This window comes from Camelus dromedarius, chromosome 33 (assembly GCF_036321535.1).
Source record: "Camelus dromedarius isolate mCamDro1 chromosome 33, mCamDro1.pat, whole genome shotgun sequence".
NCBI classification, from domain to species: domain Eukaryota; kingdom Metazoa; phylum Chordata; class Mammalia; order Artiodactyla; family Camelidae; genus Camelus; species Camelus dromedarius.
In genome coordinates, this window is record NC_087468.1 from 5,822,997 (window position 1) to 5,847,820 (window position 24,824).

At 47.0% G+C, this 24,824-nt stretch overlaps 1 protein-coding gene and 1 long non-coding RNA gene across 4 annotated transcripts in view; one reads left to right on the top strand and one right to left on the bottom strand.

Moving 5' to 3' along the window:
- Positions 1 to 3,702: 3,702 nt before the first annotated feature.
- On the bottom strand, positions 3,703 to 5,813 carry LOC135319877 (uncharacterized). The gene is made up of 3 exons (XR_010378872.1): positions 5,676 to 5,813; positions 4,307 to 4,379; positions 3,703 to 4,044 (listed from the first exon to the last, which is right to left on the bottom strand). It is a non-coding gene; the product is annotated as an uncharacterized LOC135319877 (long non-coding RNA).
- Positions 5,814 to 14,536: 8,723 nt separating this feature from the next.
- ST6GAL2 (ST6 beta-galactoside alpha-2,6-sialyltransferase 2) overlaps positions 14,537 to 24,824 on the top strand; it is a 52,101-nt gene continuing 41,813 nt past the window's right edge. Inside the window, exon 1 of one of the 3 annotated variants that reach the window (XM_031441017.2) lies at positions 14,537 to 14,889. The gene's annotated coding sequence lies outside the window, so the exon portion shown is untranslated. Of the gene's footprint in view, positions 14,890 to 15,021; positions 15,302 to 15,539; positions 15,798 to 24,824 lie in introns of those variants that run through there. The other 2 variants (XM_064481772.1, XM_031441016.2) reach the window with 2 other exon arrangements.

Sequence of the window (24,824 nt, forward strand, 5' to 3'; positions counted from 1 at the left end):
TTACATATATTTTTATTTGCACCCTTTCACCCTAAATGCATCAGTCTATTCCCCTAACAGCAAGGCTATTTTTTTTTTATAAAACCACAGAACATTGTTCAAATCCAGGAAATTTAATATTGATACAATACTGGCATTCATACAATACTGTTGTGTAATTCACAGTGTGTTCAACTGTCATCGATTGTCTCAATAATGTCCATCAGGAAAAGCCGCCCGCTCCGCCCCTTCCAGCCCAGGGTCACACATCAGTTAGTCATCAGCGCTTGCGTCTCCTACACTCTGAAGTGTTCTTACACTTCTCTTTCTTTGATGAATTTCATCTGCTGTTTTTGAGATGGTCGCTCACTGTGGGCAGTTGGGTGTTCTGTTGTGATCAGCTGCAGGTTACGTGTCAGGGCAGAAACACCACAGAAGAGACGTGATCTCGGTGAGTCATGGCTGAGATATGTGACCGTGTCCTGTGGGACGTTAACTTCCGTCCTTTGGGGGAGGTGATGTCTGCCGGGCTCCTCAGGGGTCACGCTCCTACTGTTTTCCTTTGCCGGTAACGAATATCTTGTGGGGAGACATTTGGATGGAAACAAGATGCTTATGAGCCTTACCCTTCCTCCCACCAATCTGGTCGGAAACAACAGGCGTCAGACAGCGGTTTCCTAGCACAATTGGGTCCCATCTACTTCTCTTGTTGGTTTTCTGCAGGAAGGAGGAGTGTTTCCTTTTCACTCATTCATTCAGAGATTGACTGATTCTCATTGTGGTCAGCGGATAACAGCTTCTTTCTATGATTATTAGTTTTTGATGCTCACATTGTCTCAGAATTGACCGGTGGGACTGTCTCCCCAAGTTGGCTTGCAGGGTCTTTGGGCGTGGCTCCATCCTTTGCTTACCTCCTTGCCTCCCAGCACAAAAGGATGTTCTGTCCCCCATCTTGTGCTCTGCTCTCCACAAACCAAGAATCAGCCAGTTCTCCAAGGAAGCCATTTTTCAAGCCATTTTTTTAGAGAATGGCTCTCAGACCTCAAGATGTGGGTGCTCGTGTGAACTGAGGCAGACTGTTCCCGGGCCCCCTCAGCAAGGAGAGCTGGGGACCATATGGATGGGTCCACGTGTGTATGTGTGTGTGTGTGCATGCGTGCGTGCGAACGTGCGGTCCTGGGATTACACGGACACCTCCAGTTCCACTGCGCACCTCGGGGTACACTTTCCTCTCCACGCCCCGTCCCCTACGTGTAAGTCAGGCCTCCAACAGGAGAGGGGGGGGTCGGGGCCAATTATCCTCAATACATTTACCTATTTTCTCGATCCTAAAATACCCAGAAATCGTTTCAGAATTAGTAACCCAAATGTGAAACACAAAGCTACTAATTAGAATTCAGTATGTGTGTCTATTTTTATCTTTAGTCCGAGGTATACAGTCAAAATACTGTGTTCAGAAGTACCTGGGCTGGTTTCTTGCATGCCTGTGTTCTGTACTGCTTTTGACACTTTTTCTCTGTTTTGAATTTTCTCATTTCTGTTCTTCATGTTGCTTTGTTGTTGTGGTTGTTAGTGTTTACTTGCCCTTGGACTCCACGCAGTTCCATCCTCATTCTGGTGACGATTCACTGTCTTTTCATATTTCTGTCCTGAGTTCTGTCAGCCTTCATTTCACACCCCGCTGCTGCCCTCATCTTTCACCTGAGTTTTGCATTTCTGTTTCATTATATAGCTTTTAAAGTGATATTTCTTCTACATTAATGAAAATTTTATTGTTTTATAATTTTCACCTCTCCCAAGAAATAATTTTTTGCAGGATACCCTTCCCCCGCTGCTAATCTTTGTCATCTTTTCTTTCTTTTGCAGCTTTTGACCTAAACTCATTAGCTGCCTCCTTTCAAAGGATGCAGACTTTATAGAGGCCATGAGGAAACTATGTCTAGGTTCCCAATGGTGCCAATGGAAGTTTTACTTTTGAGATGTTAATAAAGAGGTTGTTCATTCCTCAAGCTTTAAATACACACGCACACAGACACACACACACACACACACACCCCAAAGGCTTGAACAAATTCCTTGTTAGAGTTCAAAGATGGCGCAGCTCCCAGCCTCAGGCTCAGGAATTCTCTCCACGGACTCTGCACCTGCGCCTGCCTATCGGCCCCTCCTGAGCTGTGGCACCTCGGGGTCCTCGCACTCTACCGAGGCCTCCTGGCCATCTTAGCCTGTCCTGGAGACTTGAAGAAAGTCTCGGCTACGGTGTTTTTCCTTTCCTCTTATAGGGGTTTTCAAAAGTCATTTTTTAAAAAATAGCATTAACATTCAGGTTATTTTGAAGCCTTTGCAATCACAGACCGCACAAGCGAAGGTTCTCACAGCTCTCTCACCCACGGGTCCGTATGTTAGATTCTGGATGGGCAAGATGTTGAACATAAGCTTTAACAAGTGCAGCGAGACTAAAGGAAGTCGGCGAGCCTGGTATTTTCGTTTACTGTTCAACAGTAATTTTGCCTCCCTGTTCCAAATGAAGACAGGCAGCCTTGAGCCCAAGCAGAAAAAACAATCAGTCTACATGTTTGTTTTATGTTTTTTTGTTTGTTTGTTTGTTTTTACCATTTTGTGGCTATATATTCTGAATTTCAACTGTACCATTTCACTCCTAGGTTTTTTTTTTCCCCTTTTAGCTTTTCCTCTCCTCATTTTTCTCTTTCTTCATAACCTCATCTCACGGCTGGAATGGGCGGAGAGGAAGCAAGGAAACAAGACTACAAACAGTAACTCGGGTGTGTTTGAGATACGATTAAAGCGGAGGATCAGACCCTCGTGGGGCTCCTGATTCCTGCGCTGTGAGTCCCACCTGGGTGACTCATCGCGCTTTGTTTCGTGATTCAAGAATACGAAAGTGATTGCGCAGCGCAAAGAAGCGCAGTGGAAGAACACGGCTTTGTTGCTTGATTTCAAGTATGTTCGCAAACAGCTTTCAGCGCAGACAAAGGAGCAGCGTTCAGGCTCTCTTCTTGTCAAGCAGAGCCAAACGCCCGGATGGAAACTGAAAAGGAAGAGCCGAGCCAATTACCTGTCACTGAACTGTCAGGCAGCGAAACACTCAGGTCTTTGGAAACATCAAACGCAACCTTTGGATGAGTGGATCCCTCTTCGCAGCTAAAATTGTTTGAAAACTGCTTTCTGTTTCTTACATAAAAACTCATACTGTCTTATGTCACAGAATAGTGCAGAATTAGAGAGAAATGGGACAGTGGGGGGAGGGCACTTGGGAGGCTTTCTCCTCCAGTGAGAAGACATGAAGTGGACTAGGATGCACCACCATCACCATCATCATCACCACCACCACCTGATATCACCACCACCATCGCCACCACCACCACCACCATCACCACCACCACCACCACTGACAGCTGACATTTTTAAGGATTCACTCCACCAGGTGTGGGGCCAAGCAATTTACATACATTATGTCCTTTAAGCCTCAAAACAAGCCCAGGATGTAATGTATGCTGCTACTATTATACTAGTCATGCCACGCCTGATGGTAGCTCTGACTTACTGAGTGACTGCTGTGTATCAATAAATGTGCTAAGCCCTTTATGTCCACATCTGTGCCTTAGTCCTCACGACAACTCATTAAATCAGCCCCATTTAGTAGATGAGGTGATTGAAGCGACAAAGGTAACTTACCTAATCGACACACCTTGAGAAGCCACAGTCTGTGTGAGGGGGGTGGTCTTACAGAGGATGACGGTGTTGAACACGTTCCCTGGGTCTCTGAAACTGGGGAAAGTCCCCATGTAAAGTCTGTCCAGGGGTCCCTCCATCCCCTCAACACGTGATGATGATGAACGACCATCGTCTGTGGAATGCTCAGTGCTCTCGGACAGAGCCCGTGCCCTGTTGGTCTTGGCTGTGTTCGAGGCTCTTGTTCATAACTATGTCCATCTGATGACCATGAATGCTGTCAGCTGTTCTTTCCTCCTCTCCCCGTCTTCACACATCCCAGGAGTCACACTCCCACTGCTCCGTCATCCCTTGCTAGCAGTAGTGAACACACTGAGAGGGACACAGAAAAATGCAGAGAAGAGAGGGATTCTAGCACCTGTTTTATTCACCGTGATCTTGGCGACTAATGCATTTTGAAACGTTGGCATGTAGTGCTCTGCTGTTTACTATGCCTGCCCTGCAATACATTAACACATGTTTCTTCTTTCTCAGGATGAGACTTTCTGGTTTGCCTTTTAGAGAAAGCTGCTATACTTCATTATAATGTCCTAACTGTCTATCTTTTATGCAAATGTCAAGTATTTATACTAACCCCGGATTTTCACAGTCGTGCAAAGCTTGAAGGCAGAAGCTCACTGACCTGGAGACGGTGGAGTTCCAGCGTCCTGTAGCCAGTCAGACAACAAAGGCAGGGCCAGAGAAGAACTCTGATTAGAAACATGGAACTCTCCAATGAACACATACAAATGGCCAATAGACACATAAAAAATGCTCAGTATCACTAATTATCAGAGAAATGCAAATCAAAACCACCATGAGGTCTCATCTCACACCAGTCAGAATGGCCATCATTAAAAAGTCCACAAACAATAAATGCTGGAGAGGGTGTGAAGAAAAGGGAACCCTCCTATACTGCTGGTGGGAGTGTAGTTTGGTGCAGTTATTATGGAAAACAGTATGGAGATTCCTCAAAAAATTAAAAATAGGCTTACCCTATGTTCCAGTAATCCCACTCCTGGGTCTATATCTGGAGGGAACTCTAATTTGAAAAGACACATGCACCCCAGTGTTCAAAGCAGCACCATTTACGATAGCCAAGACATGGAAACAACGTAAATGTCCATCGACAGATGACTGGATAAAGAAGCTGTGGTATATTTATTCAATGGAATACTACTCAGCCATAAAAATGAATGAAATAATGCCATTTACAGCAACATGGATGGACTTGGAGATTGTCATTCTAACTGAAGTAAGCCAGAAAGAAAAAGAAAAATGCCATATGAGATCAATCATATGTAGAATCTTAAAAAAGAAAAAAAGAAGACACTAATGAACTCATCTACAAAACAGAAACAGACTCTCAGACATAGTTATGGTTACTGGGGGAAAGTGGGTGGGAAGGGATAAACTGGGAGTTCGAGATTTGCAAATATTAACTACTATGTATAAAAAAAGATAAAACAAATTTCTTCTGTATTGCACAGGGAACTATACTCAATATTCTGCAGGAACCTATAATGAAAAAGAATATGAAAAGGAATGTATGTATGTATATGTATGACTGAAACATTATGCTGTATGCTGGAAATTGACACATTGTAACTGAGTATACTTCAATTTTAAAAAAAAAGAATTATGGAACTCTAAGACTATTATCTGACCTCCTCATTTGTAAAGAAAGTAGGATAACAAGGGAGGGGTGCCCAAGGTCACCCCTCCAAGTAGAGAAGGGATTGGAAGCGACACCCAGGCCAGCAGCCACCCTGACCTTTAACAGCTCTGAACCCGCTAGTGCATGATGCTGCTGGGTTTCTAACTTAACTGTTAAAAAAGTTATTAAATTGTTAAAACCAAAACAACACAAGCAATTTTTAAAATGGTTCAAATTAGGATGTTTTGAACTGTTTGATTTCAACAATAAATGGAATTATTGTGCCACATAATGAGAAATCAGGTACCAAATGGTTTGATGCTTGGAAAACTGAGAGTCACAACAACTTCCCTGAAGACCCATGTTCTTTCCACTGTCTGTTTTGCCATTTGGTTTCCTTTTACCCTCATGCTTGTGCGCCCAGGGCTGCAGGAAGGCTGAAGTGGGTCTGAGTTCCCCATCTTCATCCAGCAAAATCCAAGACCTGGGAGAGAGAGAATGGTCTCTCAAAGGAGTTGCACCACTTTTTAATAAAGAAGAAAACCTTTTTAGAGACTCACCACCACCAATGATGAATCCAAAACTTTGGCTCATTTTTCATTTGGAATCTTTGTTTTCTTCTTGTTACATTTGAAAAGTCTGTTGGGTTCCTGGGACACCGGTTCTTTCTCAGATCCGTGCTTTGCTCCGATCTCCCCCCAGGGGGTCTTGACACTCTCTTTAGAGTGTCTTTTGCAAAGCTAATTAAAAAAAACTTAATGAAATCCAACTTAATAATTTTTTTCTCTTTCATGGATCATGCTTTTGGTTTTGTGTCTTAAAAAGTCTTCACCAAACCTAAGGCCATCTAGAATTTCTGCAGTGTCGCCTATCAGGTGTGGCATAGTTTTGCACTCTACAACTATAGTTCTTCCAGTCCTCTTACCGGTAGTTGCTGTAGAAATGGGCAGAAACACATTCACCTTGCCTCTTGGAGGACGCCTCTCATTCAAGCAGAGAATACAGGCATTTGCAGGGATGTGTAAGCCTTTGAGTTACATCACCTCCTCAAAGAGTGGAAATGCTGGGAAGGGAAAATGTGAATAAAGGATGAAAAGATGTTTGCTTTTCTGATATAGTTTTAATTTTTACTACAGTTTTAATCCAGAGAAACACATTCAAGAGAGAGAGAGAGAGATGTGAGAAAGGACTGAATGGTGGTCCAAGTCTCAATCCCCTGGGACTGATGAATGTCACCTTATTTGGAAAAAAGGCCTGTGCAGATGCAACTTAGTTAGAGATTGCAAGGTGAGGCCATCCTGGGTTATCTGGATGGGTCCTAAGTCCAAAGACCAGGATCAGAGATGAGGGACACAGAGCAGGCAGCCATGTGAAGACAGAGACCAGAGAGACACAGCCACTAGAAGGATCCCTTGGAGACACCAGAAGCTGAAAGAGGAGAGGAGGGGAGCCTTCGGGGGGGGAGGCCCTACCAAAACCTTGACTCCGGACCTCTGGTCCCCAGAACTGGGAAAGAGTAAATTTCTGCTGGTGTTAAGTCCCCATGTTTGTGGTCCTTTGTTACAGCAGACCCAGGCAACCAATATAAGTGCTAAATGAAGGACATAGTTTGCTGAATCATTCAGAATCTTGGCTATTGGAGGTATATACCTAAAACCAACTTCTTGTTTTTATTAACGCTTGGTCTGACATTAAAAGAATATTAAACAAAATGCTTGGTGCTTATCCAAAATTAGTTTCCTTCAAGCTCAGCCAGATTTGGGGAAAGTCTTGGCCTGGTTTCACAGACTGGCTTTGAATCCTATTTCTTAAATCAAAAGCAATGTCATTTTTGACAGTCACTAGAAATGGCAGAGGAAGATCATTTAAATTTTCTTCTTATGCAAATGAATTTCAGGGTTTCTGACGATGGGGTCTCTAACCATGCAAGTATTTTGCCAGATAGACTTAAGGCATTTAAAAACTGTGCTCAAATGACACAAACAAACTTCTTTACAAAACAGAAATGGGTTCTCAGACATAGGAACCAAATTTATGGTTACCAGTGGGGAAAGTGTGTGGAGGGATAAATTGAGAGTTCAGGATTTGCAGATACAAACTACTATGTATAAAATAAACAAGGTCCCACTGTATAGCACAGAGAACTGTATTCAGTAGCTTGGAATAGCCTATGATGAAAAAGAATATGAACATATGTACGTATGGCTGCATCACTATTCTGTACACCTGAAATTAACACAACATTGTAAACCAAAGATACTTCAACAAAAACAAACTTTAAAACTTAAACCAATAACAAAAAATAAAAGAAAATACATAAATAAATAAAAATAGAAGCATTTTCATTGTTTGCTTCCATCTTCTTATATTTCAGGCCAAGATAAAACAGGGAAAAGGGGTACAATTGCTATTGGCTTTCAGGGACTAGGGGACACCGCCTCCTCCACACATTTAAATTGGTTTCTTTATATTTTTACATTTTTCTAAGGCTTCCAGCCTTTCAGGAGCAGAAATGTTACCTCCCTCTTATAATGCATCGTGTGGTTCCCAGCCAGGAAAGCATCCTGTGTGATTATGGGGGAAATTAAACAATTATATTTTCACTAGACTCTTACAATGCCCCAGTGTGGTAGCTCAATATTATTTCCATTGTTTTGGCAGATGAGGAGCCAGCCGAGGTGTTAAATTATTTCCCCCCAAAGCATTCTGAGGAACTGTCTCAGGAAAGGATGGACCTCCACCTCCCAGGTGTCTGCATTAGAACACCGGGACCTAATGTTAATTCACTCGTCCACATGGCTGACATGCCCAACCAAATCTTCAGAGGCATGCTGTCAGTCCTTTGGCTGAAGCCAGAGTAGGGTGGATCCAGAGCAGCCATAGGAGGTGACCCACCTGTAATTGCTGGCTGGCATGTGTGACGAGGCCAGAGGAGATGGATGCTGGTTTTCCCTTCGCGTCCGGCAGTGGGTGGCTGCTCCCAGAGGCTCAGGAGCCTGGAATTGCCTTTAGACACTCACTCCTTCCCCTCTCAGAAGGTAAGTCAGCCTGGAGTGCTGACGTCTCCTCATGGGCTTGTCTGAAACCATCTGAGATGAGGTGTAGAGTCCCCTGAGAGCACTGGGACCTGTTCTTGAGGAAGATGGGAACAGGGAAAGCTCTCAAAAAGGGCAGTGAAGATGCTGAAACAAGACCGAGGGAAGACAAGCACCCTCCCTAACAGTGTTCCTGCAAATCCATAGAAGGAAAAGTCACGGAGCCAGGGCTCCAGCTAAAAGAAGAATTTCTTTTCTTGGGGATTTTAGATTGTGCCAGAATGTGCCAGTGGGGCATCGTAGGGACTTCTAGGTACCTGCTTGGCAGGTGGTGCTGATGCTGTGTGCTCTGTTCATGGTCCATCAGGCTTGACCAGAGCAGCGCACCAGGCTCGCTTCCAGCTGTGATCACTCCACCTCTGTGCCTGGAGACTTTCTCTGGCAGCTGGATTCTTCTCAGCCAGCATCAAAGAATTAACACCCCCTCCCAACCCCCCCCCACCCCCCACGCACCCTTGAACAGAGACTGATAGGAACTGATGCATAAAACCCCTGCTGCATCATGCTCCGAGCTGTGTGCGATGCTGGTACCCACGGAAGCCCCGCAGGACTGAGTTCTGGGCGCCCACAATGCTTATTTGCTTCACAATGTGCTTTTTATTGGCTGCCTCCACTTACTGGCCTTCCTTCCCCAACCCCCCTCCCACTGCTGTTTCCTGGGATCACCTCCAAAAACTTGCACTTGTCTCGAGGTCTGCTTCTGGGGAAACCAAACTAAAACACTTGGCAAAGTTATCTGTAAGCAGAGCCTCTCCTCTGCCTAACGGTTGCTGGCTCTGCATTGACAAAGGCTCCCTCTGTTCATAGCGCTCTCTCATTCTCCCAAGAAAGACCCAGGCAGAATAGTTATCTGGTCTAAAGACATAGCTGCCCTCTTGGCTCATGAGTTGATTGTTGACAGAGAACTACTTTTGGGTCTATCATTTTTAACACACCAGAAAAGAACGGCTCTACTCCATCAACCAACAGAGTCAAGTTGACCCGTATAGGACACTTTCCCTAACAACAGAAGCAGATTATTTTCAAGCAACCCGGGAACACAGACCAAGACCCGATCCTGGGCTGTGAAACCAAGAGCAACAAATTTAAAATAATTCTATCAAACTAGAAATCAGTAAGACATATAACCGAGATATTATCAAAACCTAGAAGTTTGCGACACACTACTAAATCATCTATTATTCAAAGAGGACGTCTCAAGAGAAATGAAAAATGCTGCTGTGGTGTTTCTTTGTGCACTTGGGTACCAGTGCCCTGAAACTGCGGTGCCAGCCCTGCACCCACAGGGGCACCAACGCCTGAGATGCAGACAGAACCCATCAAGGACTGAGGCACAGAGAAGGTTACTTTCGTACACGAAGGAGAGTTTAACCCCTTCCAGTGAGAACAGTTTGAGGGGAAACAGACTATTTACATAGGCTCCAAGCATCTTCACACAAATGACTTCTTTTAAATCTTATTTTTTATTGAAGTGTAGTTGATTTACAATGTCAGTTTCATTGTTAGCACAGTGATTGAGTTGAGCACATACATACATATATATTGTTTCTTTTCAGATTCTTTTCCATTATAGGTTATTACAAGGTATTGAATATAGTTCACTGTGCTACACAGTAGATCCTTTTTGTTTATCTGTTTTATATATAGTATATATAAATGTGTGTGTGTGTGTTTTATATCCTTTCCCTTGGATAACCATGGTTTGTTTTCTATGTCCATGAGTCTGTTTTTGGTTTGTAAATAGAATTTCTATCATCTTTTTTTTTTTAGCCCCCACACACAAAAGACTTTTAATTGCAACGGAAGGAATAGTAACTTCACTGTGGAGAGAGCTGGCAGACGCCGCCTCAACCAAGCAACGAAGGCCCAGCTCCTCGGTGCTGGAACAAACGAACACAGTGCACAATTCTGAGGCGATGCTCTCAGAAGGACACAGCACTGCAGAACTTCTAGCCAAAGAGAAGAAAAGAAAACAGCACAGTCCGAACTGAATTGTGAGGAAACAGCTGACAAATGCAAATGGAGGGCACGCAACAAATTAAGTAGTCTGAAGTCCGTAAAAGTGTGCAAGTTAAAGAAGCACCCTTCCTGGTTAAAGAGACAACTAAACAAGCAGATCAGTCCGGACTGGGTCCTGGGCCTCGCTTTGTGTTACTGTTTGCTCTGAAGGTCTTTACTGGGACAGTTGGTGAAATCTGAAAGTCCCAGATTGCATAATACTATCACAGTATCATTTCCCTAGTTACGTAAGACCGTGTCCCAGTACTAGGAAAATAAAGCAAAGCACAGGTTCCCCCCGACTGTCTGTGAGCAGACCATTCCCAAGAAAGCTTTTGTAGCTGAAACGATGTAAAGTGAAGGAGTTACCTCAAGACCTGCGCTGCTAAAGGGTGCAGAGAACCCAGGGTGCGGAAGCCCAGGTGCTCGCACACATGCTTCACCGCTCTGGACGCCGAGGTGCTGAGATGCTGAGTGTGGACCCAGAGGGAGCTGGGCAGGGCCCCGCCTGCCGCCTCGATAACCAACCGCGTGTGCAAAAACCACACTGAATGCAACTTTCCCTTTTCACCTTTTTTTTTTTTTTGTAAAAGTGAAAAATAGTTTTTTTGTTAGCGAAAACAGGTACTAATGTAGGTTTTCCCTAAAAGTGAATAGCTTCAAGTGAATCTATGGAAAGTGGGGGATCCCTGCGTTTAGGGGGGAAAGAATGTGAAGAAAGCAGTTCTGTGTCCTCCAGCAGTTCAGGGCGGACAGTGAGGGGCAGCAAACCGACCCAGGCCGGGGCCGGTGTTTGCAGAATCCGGGGGAAGGTATTAGTCACCCACTTTTGCTGTGAGTCTGAAATTCCTCCAAAATAAAAAAGGTTAAAAAGCCACCCTTGTCTTCTGGTACACTGACACACAAGAACTTTGAAGAGCCACCTATTTCAATAAGCGGTTTGTATCTATTCATTCCGATGACCACAGGCTTTTATTTGAAGTGACACTAGGGTCATCAAATAATGAGTGATGTGGAGAGACTGCTGTGGCGACATAAAAAAAGAATAAATATCAAAATCCTGTTTCTTTTTTTCTAGATAATTATTTAATAAAAATTACCTTCACACTCAAAAAAAAAACCCCACTCTTGTTATAAGTATTAAATGAACTAATATTTATAAAGGGCCTAGAACATAGCCTTTAAAATATGTCTTAATATGTCAGTAATATCAATATATTATTACTGCCATCCAGTGCAGAAGTGGTAGGGCCACCTCTAGATGGCCTTTCATCTGCTCATGTCTTCCCTCCCTTATTCAGAGTTGAGGTGGGAAAGCCTCTACATAAACTGTGAAGTGCAGTGCCCTGTGACTATTGTGAGCTTGGGAGGTGACTGTAAACTGGGTTTCGTCTGTATTGCCGACAGCGTGGTTGGGGTGCAGGAAACTCAGGCAGCTTCACTAAGGTGACAGGGTCAGGGGACATCCCAGACTCCCCAGGCTTCAGTCCTGTCCTTTTGACATTAGTTGGTGGACCAGAAGGGAGAGTTCAGGAGAGGGGATTTCTCTCACAACCAGACTTGTTTTCACCTGGCTCAGTCCTGCAGGTGTGCTTGTGACCCCTGACCCCTCCTGAGGCCTGGCTTCCCCAGGGAGCTGGGGCATTCGGAAGGCGTGGTCTGGATGCTCCTGCGGGCGCCAATCACATTTCAGTGTCTTCTCCTCTCCCTCTGATGCTGGAACGGTATCTTTTCTTCTATAGGATGCTAAAAAAGATCTTTTCTCTCCATCTGAAAACACAGAAGGAACACGTGTGTGTTCACTCCACAGGCCCAGGATTCTGGTCCCTCCCTACAAGCATCCAAAATTCTGAGGCGGGTTCTTCCCAATAATGGTCGTCTCCCTACTAACATTTCTATAGACTAAATGACAATTTTTAAAAATGGGTTGCCTAGGGAAAAAAATGTTTCTTCCTCATCTTAGCATTGTTTAATGGGCTCCAAATAAGTGAGCATCCACAGTTCATGTTTGCAGTGACCACAGACAAATTTGTTTCACAGATTAAGTGTGAGGAAGAAATCTATAAGCGATTTTCCTCCCTGAAACACTAATTTCACTTACAGAATGGCACTCTCAGGCAAATCAGGACCTGCAGACCCTATGCTTTGAGAAAACAGTCATATATACATGTACATAAAACTGCCAGCTTCAGTTTCCCCGTCTGTAATCTGTGGGTTTATGGTGAGAGTTGAATGGCAGAATAATAGGAGAGAAGTGTTTTCTGTGAACAGTAGTTAACAAATACCCCAGATTCAGCAATGGTATAGCTAGAAAATCTTCACTTTTCACTTCCCACTCAAACCCAGATGCTTCTCAGCTAGGAGGCTCACGGAGCTTCCTGACATGACTGCTCACCAAACACAAGCTCCCCCAAAACAGAAGGCATATTCCCTATGAACACAGCCCATTATCAGCCGGCAGTGGGTGAGAAAGGACAGGGGTGGACCCTGAGTTTAAAAACAGAAAAGGAAATGCAGGTTATTAAGAGTGCACGGATAACACCAAGCAGGTTTCTGGTGCTTAGGAATAAGTTGTTCTGCTTTTTGGTTTTGTTTAAGGAAAGGAATATTCAAGTGCCAGAGAGCCCTGGAATTTCTCACAGATCTGTAGACTAATAAAAAAAAAAAAGTTAAATAATCTGCTCCTATTTGGGGTGCCTCCAAGCAATAAAAGTAAAAGATGTCAGAGTATTTTCTTTGCCGTACACTTTTTTGACAGACACAATCACCAGTCGACAGCTGGATGTATGTCAGCTAACTTTCTGATTTCTTCAGGAAGCAATAGATTAAGTCAATTTAGCCCCACTTCACTGAGTACCCCAACCATAAATAGTAAGCTCCATCTACTTAAAATTTTACAACAAGGATTTGCATATTTACCTTCAGGTGGTAATCTACAAGCATGAAGTTAATTGGTATTTGGCCACTCTTATTTAATGTCTCATTAAAAATTCCTTAAGCTACTCAAGACAGCAACTTCTGCAGCATTTAAATGCATAGACACTACAAGAAGAATGTATGAATTACTTTTCTATCTCATGGTCAAAGTGTTTTCATAATGGCTACTATTGTTTATTAATTATTACAGCTCATTATGTATCATATTCCAGGCATGAGGGAGACATTTCAGCACTTGATCTTTACCCTCTTAGGACTAACATTGAAGGTAGGACCTCTTACCTGCGTTACACAGAAGGGAAAACCAAGGCCCTCAGAGGATGAGACCTGCCCCGGAGCCCTTAGGGGACAGGGGTGGATTTTTCTGCATTACTCCCACCCCCACTGGCCCCAGGACTCTGACACTGACACTTTTCCTTTGTAGCCCTATTGTACGTATTTCACATTTATGAAACACTCTTGTTTTCTTTCAGTCCATGCGACACATTTTTCCTCCATGCAGTTCCTCCAAATTCCAGGTGTCGGAAGCCATCACCATAATCGGGGAAATGCTGAGTAAGCGTTTTCGGCCTGCACTTTTTGAGTACAGTGCATTTTGCCCAGAAGGTTTTAGTGGAACTCCTGTGATGGCTTCAATTTCTGCAAGCTTCTTGAGGGTAGGAAAGAGATTCTGCTCACCTTCCCAAGTCTATCGCCCCTCCAAGAGTCCCCAGCACATAGCAGGCACTTAATAAACACTGAATGAACTGGATGTGTAGTTAATTGTTTTTTTCCCAAAATCCTCAATTAGGACAATGAACGTACATACACATTTTCAAATAATGTATTTAGTGAAGGATTTGTGTCTCCCGCCAGGACTTGGGATGGAGGGGTAGGGGTAACTCGTCCCTCTGAGATGGACACTACCTGGTAGCATCATTCAACTGAACCTTGCTCGGCCTGGGGGCTCGCCTACCCACCCTGGAACCGGGCTCTGGGTCCGCAAGAGGACCCTGGGGAGGGAGCGGCCCACGGCCTCCCGCGCGCAAGCGGGGACTGCGTTGAAGTTCAAAGGCACATGTTAACCAGCAAACAAAGGGCGGCGTGGTCTCGGTCCCGGGACCAGCTGCGGCCGCCTTGGAAGGGCAAGAGGGTCGCGGCGACAAATGGGCATTCCGCACACAAGCAGACGGACACCCGATCTGGTTCTCGGAGCGCCAGGCCAGCAGCCCCAGGGCCGCCGTCCCGAGAACTTTGCCGGCCCTCGCGGGGCCTGGCGCCGGCGGTGGGGAGGGCCGGGCAGATGGATCTCTAGGGGACTCCCAGCGGCAGGTGGCCCGCTCCCGGCCCAGCCCCGACCCCGGGCGTCTCGAAGAAGCTCCCGGGAGCGAGGGCCAGGCGGCGGCGCGGAACCCGGCGGAGCAGGCGGAACAAAGGGAGCCGCGGGCCGGGAGGATGCTACGCTCCCCTGCGCCCCACCCGGCCCGCTCTCGGGCGCTGCCTCGCGCGCAGGTAGCCCGGCCTTCGGCGCCGCGGGAGGGTGTGTTGGAGCCGGGCACACAAAGACTCACTTCCGCGGGGCCAGGCGCCCCGACCCCCTCCCCGCCACTCACTGCCCGTCCTCATTCCTGCACCCCGGCCGCCGGCGGGCCCCGAGTGCCGCGCGGTGCCGGGCGGAGCCTGTGCAGGTGACCCCCGGAGGATCGGGGCTGGCTGGAGGCGGCGGCCGGGGACAGGCGTGCCTTTCCGGGCTGCCGCGCCGCCGCGCCGCCCAAGTCTGCAATCACTCTCTGCCAGAAGCAGGGCTGGGCGCGCAGCCGGGGAGCGCCCCGCCGTGCACCCCCTGCGCCGCCGCGGCCAGGCAGCGGGGCCGGGGCGCTGGGAGCGGACTGGGAACTTCTCGGGGCCGGCGCCCGGCCGCTAGGTGAGAGGGGCCGGGAGGGGGAGGCCGCAGGCGGCCGCGGAGGGGCCGGGGCGGACGCAGGGGCGCGCGGGCTCGGGGCGGGGCGCGGCGCAGCGCAGGCTCGGCGCGAGGGCCGGGAGCCGCCGCCGCGCCGCCGGGAACAATGAGGCGCGCGGCGCGGGCTGAGCGCAGCCTCGCGCCGGCCCGGAGGCCGAGCCCCGCGCGCCTGCCGCTGCTGCCCTGCGCCGAGCGCTCTGGCCCGGACGCGACCCCGCCGGCCGCCCGGGACGCGAGCGCGGGTCGCCGGGGCTGGGAGGTGGAGCCGGGCGGTCGCCGCGGGAGCCTCTGAGCCGCGCGCGCGTCGGGCGCCCGGGCCCCGGGTCTCCGCTCCAGTCGGGGCGAGTGTGGGAGCGCGTGGCGCGCGCCCGAGCGGCTGCCGGAGGCGAAGATGTGACACGCTCGTCTCCGACGCGAGTGCCGCCGGGTCGGGCCCTGGGAGGCGCGTCGTCCAGAGAAGGTGGGCGACCTAAGGCGCGGGGTCGAGCGGGGCGGAGGCGGCCGCCGCGGGGTCTCCGCGGCCCTGGCCCCGCTCAGCGCCGAGTTAGACTCGGCGTCCTGGCGCCAGACCTGCTTGGGGGACGTTAAGGGTGGTTTTCGGGAGAGAAGCAGGAAATTCTTCCAGAGGTGAGCCCACCGGAGGGCTGGCGCTTTGGGGACGCGCGGACACGGCTGTGCCCAGGTGGCTTGTATTTTGGCTCTGGAAGGGAATCGAGGTTTTTAATCGTCTTTCTCCACTCCACCCCCATGCAAAACTGCACTTCTTAAAGCTTCAAGTGCGTTCCATTGATTTCCAGTGTTCTGTGGCTGGAACGATTAGGGGCAGGAAGGATCTTTAGAATCCTGAATACCCGGTGTTAATTCTTGCGCACTTGGGTCAGGAAAACTCCTGCTTTGGGGTGGTTTACTTTCCACCGTGTGCACAGAGGCTTTTGGATGCATCTTGGGGGTACGGAATGTAACATCCCTCTCTTGTTCGGATTTTGCAAGGCTGGGGGACGGCGTGGAGTTAAACTCAGGGCTGGAAGCGAGTGACGCTTTGCAGAGCGATCCGAATAGCTGTTTGGAGAAGCCGTGCTTTCCAGGAATTTAAATGAGACTTTTTGTGATCGCCTTCCAGGTCTCTCCTCCTGGTACCATCTTTGTTTTGTCAGGCTGAACTTTGAGAGCTCTTTTATAATCTGAGAAGCACTTGAGAAAAGAAATGCCTGGCTAGATTGTTTGGTGAACGTATTTTTAGTGGTCATGGTAAAAATTTGAGGAGAGGTAAACCGTATTTGGTCGAAAGCTTTGCTTTCTGTGCGGTTCTAACGTGAAGGGGCCGGCGGGTCCTCCACGCGGCTAGCTGTCTGCTGGTGAGGACATTACTGGCGGACTCAGGACGCGTTTTAAGTACTTTCTGCACTTTTTAAAAGTCTCAGGCCAGTTAGTTGATATTTACATTTTTGGAAATTTGGGTCAACATACTTTGCCACATTGAAATAAAATTTGTGGCTAATAAGGAATTTCCAACATTGAAGAGCTGTATGTCATCCTGTTGTTGCAAACTTGGAGTTAATATGGCTCTTAAGAGGAAAAAATGATGCATGATCTTGAACTTACTTCTACCCACTCTCTTTAACCCATTATTTTTCTGAAACTGGCAACCAAAATTTACAACACTGGACGGCTTGCGTTTTCCACTAATGCATCAGGAAAACTGTTGACAGTAGGAGATGGATATTGTGATCAGAATAGGAGCGGCTTAAAACAGGGGGTGAATCGCCTTGGATTTCACAGCTAGGTTAAAAAAAGTCACTCAAACATGCTGGAATTCTTGATCCAATTTTTGTTGTGAGTGAGGTAAACTGTAGCGTTTCACCTTTTTGTTTGGTGCAGTTGAAGCTGCTGGAGCTTTGAGCTAAATCTCTGTCAAGGCTGTGGTGTGAGCCTCACTTTTAGTGGGGTTCTGAGCCCCACCACTTGGGAGGGGGAGATGGTTGGGGAGGGCATTCAGCGTGGAGACCAGCAGAGGTGAGTGTATTCTGTGCTGCACACGATCCGGGAAGCAAAGATGAAGAAATGAGAGCATTTAGCCTGGAGGGTTCAAGGCTGAGATGATTTAATATTTGAAAATATGTGAACGGATTTATTATGCAGAGAAAGGCAATCAACTGTGCTCAGTCTCTGATGAGGATAATTAACAGGGAATGGGTTTACTCATGGGCTGAAGACTTAAGCTGGGTCCAGGGATACGTTAAATAGTGAAGTCGTTGCTGCGACATTCCTGTACATGTTTGTATCTGCAGCTCTTTTTCTGAGACTCTCCTCTTTCCGAGATGATTTAAGTATGAGTCTCTGATCTGTTGCTTATACTGAAATTTTATACTCTAGCTCTAGAATTTATCCAAGTATTTCTCAAGTGCTCCCATTTTCCCTATAATGACAAACTCATTTCTAGGCTTCTGTACCTACCACTTAGGTAAACAAATGGTGGTTCCTTTCCAGAAACTTGGGGATCTTTGCCCTTTGAGAAACTTTTAATTTTCAGATTTGGTGTCTTATTCTTGATTTTTTTTTTTTTTTGAATAAAAACATCTTAGGCATTGGTAATTGGGGCAGTTTTTTTTTTCTTTAATATTCACCTTTCTTTAAGTAGACAGTGTTTTTACCCCTCCTGGATCCTCTCTTACATAATCTTAAATTTTAATTTTTAAATTAAGTGAAGTACTTTATTCGACTTGCTTAAATGTCTTAGCAAAAGATAGTGCCTTCAAGGTAGAGATATGTTAAATTTTGAGATTTTAAGCACTGAAAGCTTCTTCATAAAAAAGAACTATGGTATGAAATTCACGACTGACGGTAAGAGAAATAAGTACATGGATTTCGATGTTAACTGGGGGATCTGGACCAGGAAGGTAGTATTCACCCAGCAGTTTTCAGTGTTCTTAGCAGGTTGGTGCCAAGGCCAAGCCCTGCGTGTCCTACAGAAGATGACCAGCTACTGTTAGGGTATCAATGTTGGACTTTTCCAGTCAATGCATCTGCCATTTTTTCTGAAAGCCTTCCTTCCTACTTTTGAGAGATGTGTTTGTAAACATTATTAAATACACAGGGTATAGGCAGAAACAAGGATTTATTAAGCTCCTTACCAAATCCCATCCTGATCTGAAATTCCAAGCCCCTCCTCCAGAACTGATGGAGAACAGCTGCACTTCAGAACACCTGGAACCCGCCTGGCCTGTGGGTGGTGTGGCGGCCACAGGGTGAAGGGTGTGGGGTGTGGCCGGAGTGGTCCTGAGCTGGTGGTTTGGGCCAACACTTGCATCCGTCCTTGACCTGCCGCTTGGTACAGCTGGGTCCCAGCAGTGGTCTGGCTACTAAGACAGTCTTGGCTTGTCCACAGGCAGGTTCCGGGCTGTCTTGTCCCTCTTGCTTTGGGGGAGGAACTGCTCTGTGGATGGAGATGACGTCAGAGCAATGCTGCCCACCGCCAGGAAGTTCTGTCTGCACAGAGCTGTCCATGCCCCTCCTGGTTTCTGCTGCCCCCTGTCGTCCTCTCTAGGAAAGAACCTCCAGTTCCAGGCAGACATGGTTTCTAAAACTTGTGAGGGCTGTGGTTGCAGTTTTGCACTGGACTTTTTCAGAGAGCCCAGTGGCAGGGAGAGCTCTTGGCTGACGGCCCCGACCCGAGTCCTAGGGCTGCCACCCCTGCAGTGACCAGTTTCCAGGGCTGTCAAATGAAGACGCAGGTTAAATCCTCTCCAAGGTGTCTTCTGATGCTGGCATTCCTCCGAACTAATCACCGTGTATTCTGGGATCCCGCGCAGCTGATTCCCCTGCTCTGAAGAGAATGAACCTTTAGTTCACATGGTGGACACATCCCTTCAAACACTGCGTAGCCTGGGGAGAGCAGAGATTCAAAGGATGATGACAGCGACTGCTTCGAGGTTCACTATTATCCCGCCCTGCTGCTCGGTCTGCACAGGGTGTGGAGGAGCACCCTGGCCGCAGCTGGGATGTATTATCATCACCCCCGTTTTCCAGGTGAGGATACTGAGCCCAGAAAGAGGACGTGTCTGCCTCAAAAGTCGCTTAGCAAGGACGTGGCAGAGCTGGGATTGGAGGCTGGGTTTGTGTGAGATGAGGTCCCGCTCCCCAGGGGAAGGGGAGGACTCCTCTCCTTGTTGTGGGACCAGAGGAGGACTGGCTGTAAGCATCCACGTCTCCAACCACAGCTGGGCTTGCTGGCTCAGGAGGGCTGTGCCAGGATGAAAGCAGATGGCAGGGACCCCACGCCTTCACCAGAACTCAGAGGGAGAAGGAGAACTGAGCTGACACTTAACAGTGGCCCCTGCCATTTGGAATATTCAAGTGGATGATGTTAGAATGAAATTCAGGCTCACAGGTTGTCACAGAAGTGAAATTTCCAAGGAAAAATTTAAGCTACGATTCGAGAACATTACCTCCATGCTTTGAGTTACGGGGTTGGTGAAGAGAGCAAAGCTTAGAAAGTGGTCTCTTGGGACATTTAGAAATATATTGGAAAATACACTGTAAAGAAAACTCCTGCGACGCCTTGATTATAAGCCTCTGTTTTCAGAAGTTTATAATTCACACATTAAGTGTTACTCTGGGCTGCTTCTAAGGTTTGAGCCTGAGAGGAAGATGCTTTATTAAATTTAGAACAATTGGTTTTCCATGTTCAAATTATTTTTCAAATAAAGGTCCTTGCATGTGGGTAATTGTTGTGGTTTCTAAAATGACTTAGCTTTAAATTAAATTAGGGAAAGGGTAAATCCCTTAGATAATCCAATAGCGCTCATTATTCAGAAATAAATGTGAATAGTCGCTTCCTCGAAAGCATAGTGATATAAGTGTATATAAGTTTATGATGTGTTAAAAACCTGTATTTGTACCTCTGGCTACAAATGGGTCGAAAAAAGTACAATTAATACAGGATTTGCCTTCCAAATGATACAGTTCATCTAATGACAATGTGAAACTCTAAGTACATGATTAAATGAATGAATTTGTTTTTACTGTTAGAAGAGGGAGCTTACCATGTAAATTACATTGTACAACTGAGAAAACTGTCACCTGAGAAATACCAATACAAAAAAAGGCGGGGGGGGGGACTATCTTTTGGTGCACCTTAAAACCACTCCCTGTCGAACCACAAGGCATACATGGTTTGATGAGCGTGCTTTGCAGGGTATGTATTTCCCATAAGCCCACATACTCTTCTCTCGAGTGAAAAATTCAAGTTCTGTACGTGGGGAGAGGCAGACAGAACAGGACTTTATCAGGACGGTCATGTGTGCGTGTGTTGGCTTTATACTGCTCTGTTACACTTTCACTGGGTGAAAGGAGGGTTGTGGTGACGGTTAGGTATTTAAGCGTTGCCCGTGTTTCCTCTGTGTACCTGCCAAGGACATTTTTATGGAGATAAAGTCAGGTGCCTTGGAACATTCCTTCACCTGTGAAATTTCACGATGAAGCCCCTTCCCTTGGTGCCCGCTGGTTGTAGGTGGACAGGAAGCAGCAGCCACTGTCATGAGTCCCCCTGCCCGTGTCAGTGGAATGGGGGACGGGTGGGAAGGTTCACCTCAAGACCCTCGGTGCCCCGAGCGACTGTTGAACCCAGGTGCTGCGGTCACAGTGACACCCTCGAACACAGCAGGTCCAGGGCTTGTCTTTCTTTTTTCAACTTTCTTTTTTTAATTCACAAAACTGTCTTTACTCTCACAGGATATTATTCTTTTCAGCTCCATGTATGCTCACGTATCAGATTTTGTCAACCTCAGGTGCAAAAGATAGAGGAGGAACTAAGCCCCCAGCCACCCCCTGGGATCCTGGAAGGATACGGGGAAGCAAGCTTAGTGATCCCCCTTGCAAACCGGCCTGGAGGAGACACCCCCATTTCGTGCACGAGTCACACCTCTTTCCTCGCTGGTCCTCAGAGCGGCAGTGGGATTTGGGAGAAGAAAGAGGTAAATAAAGACATGACATCCTCACCTCCCGCCCCCTTCCCTAGCTTCCCTTGCTTTTTCCCTCCCGAGAGTTCAGAACTCTTTCTTTCTTCACTCCTGGGCTTCCTGCGTCCATGTGTATTGTAGGAAGAAAGCGTGTGTCATTTCTCCAATGGTCAGTTTTACTCCTGTTTCTCCAGTTACATCTCTAACCAGAGGATTGCCACAGAGAAAAGTTATTTATTAAACCCTTTGTCAAGGCCAGCTGTGCACGCACAGATCATAAGTATAAAGTTTGATGAGTTTCATAAACCGAATACACCTGTATAGCCAGCTAGATCAAGGAGCATGTGTTACCGGCATCTCAGAAGCCGCCTCGTTCCCCCTCCCAAGGAGGTCACCACCGTCCTGATTTCTAACAGTATTGATTATCTGTATGTTACCCGCTTGCATTCAAGTTTGAACAGGGTAGCCTTTAACAATTCAGTATGTTTCTAGAGTTAAGGCAGAGAGGTAGCCGGGAATGAAATGGTGGTGGTGCTGTTAAGGCAGGAAGTCAGACATCTGAGAGTCCAGCTGCACTGAGAGTCCCTTGCTGTGTGACGTGCATTCGGCTGCTGGTAACGTCCGAGCTTGGACTGGCCGTTTGCTGGGTGCTAGAGATCTTCCTTTCCATTCGTCTCAACCACAAGGTCGAATGTAAATTTTAAAATGTACTAAAAGCTGGTGAGTGCGTTACGCTCAAATCTTGAAGACATATTTTACCACATTTCAATTTATTAAAATGAAAGTGAATATATAACATTTATATGGAAAAAACACGAAGTTTTCTTTATTAACTGAATTTTATTTCATTTAGCAACTTGTAGCCTTTTAATTGTGAATTTGGACACTTTAATTTTGCAAGTAGACACAGACGGATTGTCCTATGAAATGCTTTGCACAATGCCATTAGACTCACTTAGGAGACATTTTTAAGGAACCAGCTTACAGAAAATTTCAGCAGGCCATGGAAGATTAAAGTCATATAAATTATGCAAAGTTTTTGCCTTCACAGAGATCCTACATTGCCATTTGGAAATAATAAAGAAAAATCTGAAAACTAAAGAAATCTGAAACCTCAGTCCAATATACCAGTGGCCTGGGCTGTGCTTGGGGCGCCCTGACGAACTTCGAGGGAGGTTTTCACTCCATGGAAAACTAAAGTTCAAAAGGCTATAAAGACAAGGTAGAATGGCATCGTAAAATCTGTAGAAAGGAAGGGAATAAGAAACTGAGATACGACTTTTCAAGTAAAAAGCATACCAGGCAGATTGCACAATAAAGATATGATGTACTCAGATTATACTGTATAAATTCGGGGTTTTCCTCAAGCGGAGGAGGTGGGGTTCAACCCAGGGCCGGATGCCGGTGGAGCCAGGTGGGCGGGCAGCCTGGACTTGGCTTCTGTCCCCCGAAGAGGGAGCTGCCTCTCCCCGCCTCCCTCCTCCGGGCGCCCTGGGGCGGGTGCAGCGGAACTGGCTTCAAATACGCGGCTGTGCTTCGCGTTCCCGCCCAGAGTCTCTCCCCTGAGGGAGACGGTGACACAGTTTCCGGAGGACAGTGTGTCTGCGGCTCCAGCTCCTGGACTTCGTCATATTCCTTGCAGAGGAGTGGGGGCGCGCCCGCCCGGGCCGTAGCTGGAGGCACATTTCCGTCGGGAGATGGTTCCACGGGTGCCTCCACCCGCTCCGGCGCACCTCGTGCACGCCGGCCGGTGTCCAGAATGCGGAGGGTCATCTTGCCAAACCCGAGGCTTGGTCATGTGACCTTGCCCTCTCCTTGGGGACACGGTCTGGGATGCTTAGAACATCATGGGCTTCTGGACTGGCCCCCTGCTTGTGGTCTCCACTCGCCCGCCTCCGTCACGCACACGCACGCGCGCACGCTCGCACACACATGCATATAAACATACACCTGCACACATGCACGGTGGATGGTCCCGTCTGCTGCTGCACTGACTCCTCCCTGTGTTACAGTGACTGTTTACTCCGCTCTCACCCCTGCTGAACTGCAAGGTCCTTGCAGGCAGCCCTGCAGGCAGTGTCCCAGCTGCTAAACACACCCCCCAGGACTGATCTCGGATGCTCAACCCACGTGGAGTGAGTGGAGCTAAAATACTGCTTGACTGAAAGGACTACCATCTGCTCCCTGAACATGATTTCTGAAAACAGAGGGGAAAGGGTGGGATCTTTTGCCTTTTTTCCCAGTTGAATCCGGTGTACATATGTCGCCCGGATCTGTGAACAGGATGTTCCAAGGATGAGGGACCATAGGTCAGGTGGACCAGTCTGTACAAACCTTCTCTCTAGGGCTGCAGGTCATCACTTTGGAGAAACACATTTCCTTGCAATGTTAGGAAGTCAAAGTTAAAACATTCAACCTTTTCATTTTTACACTTCTTTGACTCTCGCAGAGAAAACCTGAAATTCACCTTTCTTTTCATCATCTTGACAAACGATGTTTCTTTCTTTAAGGAAGCATCAGAAGTGAGGGACACATGCCGTTGGTCAGACGTTAGTAAATAATTTGAGCAGGATCTGCCCAAGGAGAGTTTATAAAGGCACTCTGTCTCGGAGTCGTCAGTGTATGAGCGCATTAGAGCAACTTACATTCTCAGCACCTGGGGTGATGATTAAGGCTGCTCCCCAGGGAAGGGGCTCAGCAGGGTCTGTGACGGGGCTGCATCTTCTGCCTGCCCACAAATCATTTGGGAACAGCTATTAAAATTAGGAAAAGGTACCTCTAGACCAGGGAAGGTATAAAAAATCAGCTGTCTGCAAAGAATTGTAAATGCAATGCCTTGACCCTAAGTTCAGTCCAACCACATGCAGGTCGGGAAGTTAACACACACCTTTACTTGGAAGCCAGGGAATGGCACTAACACACCTGGCCATATGTGTCTGATGTGGCCATGACCTTGTTCTGCCAACGATCCTGGCAGGAGACAGCTACCTGGGCTGAGGGTGCCTTCTCTGCACAGAGGGTCAGCATGCATTTGAGGTCATTAGAGTTTATGTGGAACTTCATGTATTTTCAAAGCATCTTCCCGACTCACACCCTCCGTGCACTAAGGACAGTGCATTTCTCTCTCTAAAGGTCTAGGTAGCGTCTGGGGCATGCCTGGGTGAGTCAGTTAATTAAAGGGACTCTCCCTTACTCTGAACCCATACTAGAATTAAAGTTAAAAAGGCTGCTCATGGTTTGAACTTAGGAACTTCAAGTAATTCTCAGTGGTAAATAGAACATTACAGGAATTTAATCAAAGCACATGGAGTTAAAACACACACACACACACACACACACACACACACACACACACACACAGGGCATTTAAATAAAGTGTTTCCTTGCTCCATTTCCGTATGCTTCGGATATAAGGGACCATTTGCAAATAAAGAGAGAGGAACCTTAGTGTGGACTTCCTTTCAACCATGGAAATAATTTTAAATTACTTTCATCATCTAGTTAAGTGGATTTTAATGTCTGCATGTGTG